At 44.4% G+C, this 4,750-nt stretch overlaps 1 protein-coding gene across 1 annotated transcript in view; it reads right to left on the bottom strand.

The window, feature by feature from the left end:
• gabra3 (gamma-aminobutyric acid type A receptor subunit alpha3) overlaps positions 1-1,695 on the bottom strand; it is a 78,339-nt gene extending 76,644 nt beyond the window's left edge. The window contains exon 1 of the mRNA XM_035666626.1: positions 1,016-1,695. The gene's annotated coding sequence lies outside the window, so the exon portion shown is untranslated. The remainder of the gene's footprint in view (positions 1-1,015) is intronic.
• Positions 1,696-4,750: the final 3,055 nt, after the last annotated feature.

The following is a 4,750-nucleotide window of genomic DNA, read 5'->3' as shown; positions in this document are numbered from 1 at the left end:
AGAGAGAGAGAGAGAAGAAGGGATTGTGTTTTTTAAATGAAGCAGGCTTATGTCTCCCTCATCTCTACAGCAGAACACAACTACACTGACTTTAAATGATGAAGGGAAGCAAATCCTTTAAGGGAAAAACGCGTGGCAACATGGAAATGTTAGTTTTCCCCCCCTGTCGTCACCAAGTCTGGTTCTTTGCGTCAGTTAAATTGATTAGTTCGGAAAGATGTAACACAAACACGGCACCACTGGCATTCGTTTCACTGCCAGTGTTGTGGGGAGAGGGTGAGGAGGAGGAGGAGGAGGGGGCGCAGATAGCTGCCAGACCCTTCTCTGTACCGGGTTTTTTATTCAAGGTTAAGTTAGCCTCTGCTCAACAGTGTTGTCACTGGTTGCGGTAGCTCGTTCCCAGCACGCTGGGTCAACGCACGAGACTGGAGTTTACAGTGCAGGTGCGGGATTTATTACCAGAAACGTCACGCGCGCCGTCGTTTAATTGCCCATTAACGGAAAGTAACAATTAATGGCTCGAGCCGCGGTGTCGCATTGTGTTGCCGTTCGACTGTCCCGAAGAGTCAGGCTGGAGGAAGAAGAAAAAAAAAACAATTTAACACCGCCATTGTCTGAACGCTGAATTCCCCTCAAATAAAAAGAGAACAAAAAACATTTGTTGCTTACAGCTGCCCGAACAACACTTTAAAAACACCCTGACCAAATGTTTGTTGGGTTTTTTTTATGGTAGCGGGAAACAGTGTAGCATGCAGCGCCGCAACCCCACATCAGCATCAGCCCCACTTGAGCACGCGAGGGAGACCTGTTAAACCATCAATTATACTGCGGTAGACACACAAACAGCAGTTGTTGCATGTGAATGAAACATTACCACTGAGCACATTTGCCGCCACGTCCGGCTATTACCCTGACACCGACATGTGCCAGACCTAACGAATCACGTTACATGAAAAACACCATAGGTAATGACTCGCATTTAAAAAAAAACAACAACCAACAAGAAGAACCTCACCAGCAGCTGTACGGGTTGTGTTCCTGCTGTTTCCTCTCTCTCCCGACTGGGTTTCCTTGGAGTTAATGAGGTTCTGACGTTTGGTCCGACTGATGACTCCCTCAGCTGTTAGTGTCCACTGGGTTTGGAATTCTTTTTATTTATTTCTTTCTTTTTTCCAGCGGTGAAATAATAGGGAAATCGGCGTCCTCTTGCAAAGCTCTGCCCTCTTCAAACTAACCTTCCCGCCCCCTCCTTCTACCCATCTCAGATTGGTGCTGGCCAGGAGGGGCAAACCCTGAACTGGAGGGCTGCTTTAGAGGCGGCTGTCTGTCACGCGGATCAATGCCCACATGGACATGCGGGTGGACGTTTGCGGGAAGGCTCACTGTTAACCGAGCAGCTTGTCAGTGATGCTCTCGGCAGCTGGAAGGGACTCTTTTTTTTGTGTGTGTGTTTTTTTTTTCTTCTTCTTCTTTTCCTCCCCTCCTCGTGCGTTATTGCACAACAAGCTCCCAGGCGACAGAGAGCAGTGAGTGGGCCCCCTCATTCAGCGGCTCCGGAGCTCGGAGCGGTACTGACGCAGGTGCCCAAAGTCCAACCGCGGCTGACAGAGATGCCAAGCCTTTGAGCTGCTGCTGACAGTGATATAGCAATCTTCATCTGAGTCATTGCAGTAGTAGGAACAGGGGAGGGGGGCAGATCAGTAACACTCTGTGACCTTGGGGGTGGTGTGGTCTGATGGGTGAGAGGAGCTGGGACACAATCTGGGCATGGGGGAGAGACAAATGAGACGTTTTCACCTTCTTCTCAAAGATGTGCTCAAGGTGCCCTTGTGCAAGGCATGCAATGCCACCTCTAACCCCTGCTCATGCAGCAGCAAATAGTACAAGACTGCACTTGTACTGTGCCAAATCCCAGGTGTGTTTGTGTGAATGTTTGTGCCAGCGAGCAGTCTCTGACCTGATTGTGCCACAGGATCGAATACATTGCAACTGGCAAAAAATAGACAAAAACTGACACGATTGACCTGTCAGTCAGCTCTGAGCTCGCATTTGAATAAATGTTACAGCTCTGTGGATCTGATAATTGCTGCAGTCAATTGGCACCATGAATATCTTTTGGATTTATTGTAAAGGCTGATTCTAACTCCTTTTTTCTTTTCTATCCATGCACCCCGATAAATACCCTGTTGTGTTTTCTACATGTTTACTATAATGTCAGATTGCAAAAATGTTGCTTTTTATGTATTTCTTTAGTCAAATAAACAGAAAACAGAGATTTCCTCTTACAACGTAAAGTGAAATGGCACTTTAATGCTGCGTGCTTCATTTTGTGCTTCACAATTTACAATAGTTAAATTATGTCATGTTCTGTCAAATCCCTCATCTCTGATAAATAACATTACAATATTACTCTTTACAATGGTGTTCAGACTGCCCTTAAATATACATTATTACTGCTAACAGTAGTATCTACAGTTGGCGCTCTAGATGCTCATGCAGTCAGACTGCTGTAGCAAGTGGTAAACCAAATGAATACTTAATATTCATGAGTAATAAATGAGCAATTTTTGCAGACAAAGCCCTCTGAGATAGGTTATCATTTCAGCTCAAATGATGCCCGAACCTTCGGGAGACCTTTTAACTGTTTAGACCTTAGACCACGACAGACCTCCCTTTTGAAAATGAAATGCTCAGTACTCTCTGTATTTCTACCAATAACAAGAGATTGTGCTTTCTGTCACATTTTATTCATCTTGGATACATCTGTGCCAATAACAAAGAGCTGTGATTCTTGTGCTGTGACTCTTTCACCTGGCTTTTCTGAAAGGGACAGGGGAACACAGGATTCCTCTCTGTGGGCTCCACCCCAAGGTTTCTTAGATCCCTAATTAAGTTGCTGTGGAAGGGTTTCCCCTCGTTGTTGCTCAGGGTCTAAGGTCGGGGTGCCATTTCCATTTATCATTTTCATTTATTTTTTCATTGTGAAGTCCTTTGAGACTGTAATTGTAATTAGAGGCTGTAATAAACTTGATTTGCTGTGAGCCCCTGCGGGCTGGGAGAGGGAGAGGTGCCGGCCAGTTCTGCCAAGGAGGATGTGAGCCACAAATAGAGACAGAGTTTGGGTGTTTGACAGTAGGTCCTGTGTGCATATTTTAGGGTGAAATTCATCCATGCAGCCCGAAGCTAAAGGGTTCCCTTCCTATATCACCAATACCACCTGCTGTGTAAGCTTATTTCTTTATTCTCTGTCCTTATTTGTTTTTATGTGTGACCTCCCATGGCATAAAGGATCTACTAGGACTTCTTATGAAGAAAATGTGACCAGTTGAAAGTATGACATTTAACACCTATTACACATTTTATTCACTTGTATATCTCCTTTAATATATGTGACTAAGCATGAAGCCCAGTGTGCCATTACCACTCTTTCTGCAGTTACCAAGGGTCTTATAGTTTGCTTCCTTTCAATAATTCCTTGAGCTGGCATAATGATGCCCTCTGGCTAATAATTATAAACTCTGGAAAGTGACACTGAGATATGTGTATGTCTCGGCTGCTTTTGTTAATTAGTCCCAGCCTGTGGACAAAGATGTATTGGCTTTTGGAAAAACTGTACGCAGGGAAAAATGTGACAGTTTGTTTAAAACTGGACTTGACAAATATTGTACTGGAGAAACTGTACAACATAAGGAAAAGATTTATTGGGTAGATACTTGATAAGTGCAATTTTTAATAATTTTATAGCTTTAGGAATTTATTTGGTAGTCATTAGCTCATAAATCTGACCATCACTGCAAATCCAGGTCCAAACACTGTAATCCCTGTAGAGCCTCAATTGTTCGAGAAGCAGACTTGAGACTCAAGGATTGTCAGCGCCCAGTCAAGTTCAGTTTGGACTTGAATGAGAAATTCTTATCACTCGATAACAACTACTTCTGGGGGTCACTTGGAGTGAAACACTTAGGCCTCGAGAGGTGCTGCTGTGCTGCCCAAACGGTTGCTCCCGGTGGCTCCGAGATGTGAACACGTGTATCCGAATGTCATGTTGGCAAGCAATCTCATTGTAAGATACCAACCTTCTCGCTTTCTTCTTTTCTCTGCGCCTAATGAGTGTGACCTTTTCGACTTTTTCTTTTGTATTCCTGAAAATGAGGCTGCTGTTTTTCCTACATTCATTATCGTATATTGAAAAAGGGGAGCCCGCGCTCTGGCTGTTGTGTGTGTGCCCAGGTCTGAGCCACAGGTGCAAGGGTTGTCACGGCTGATAAATAAATGCAAGATTTGAAGACTTGATGCATTTTCTGTCATGAAGACAGAGCAGCGAGTTAGATTCTTACAGATGGGCGCATTATGTCGTCACATAATATAAATCAGTAATTGACTACCCACTGTAGAGCCGCCTTGTGGCCGCCCCAAATAGCTTCTTAAATGAATGAACAATCAATCCCATCACTACGCGTAAAACAATGTGGATGATGTGTAAAATGTGACAAAATGTATATATTTACAGACAAGTTGAGGCAGTAAACACAAGTGATGCGTGCCACATCAGCTCGCCATCAGCTGATCCCAATTAGCTAATTACTGTGAGCATTTAACGCCAGGCAGTCATTGAAGCTGTCAGCTCTTCATTTAAGCCATCAGCTCTTCTGTCATTCACTGCTCATTGTGTGGATCCCCCCACCCCAGCCTCTTCCTGTTCTGGTTCCCTAGTAATCAGGTACACTCGCAGTGGTATGTTTCTGCAGGC

The sequence above is a fragment of the Morone saxatilis genome, unplaced genomic scaffold, assembly GCF_004916995.1.
Source record: "Morone saxatilis isolate NCDOM2014 unplaced genomic scaffold, NCSU_SB_2.0 Contig20, whole genome shotgun sequence".
Lineage (NCBI taxonomy): Eukaryota > Metazoa > Chordata > Actinopteri > Moronidae > Morone > Morone saxatilis.
The sequence above is the reverse complement of the archived record's forward strand: the minus strand, read 5'-3'. Positions and strand labels throughout refer to the sequence as shown.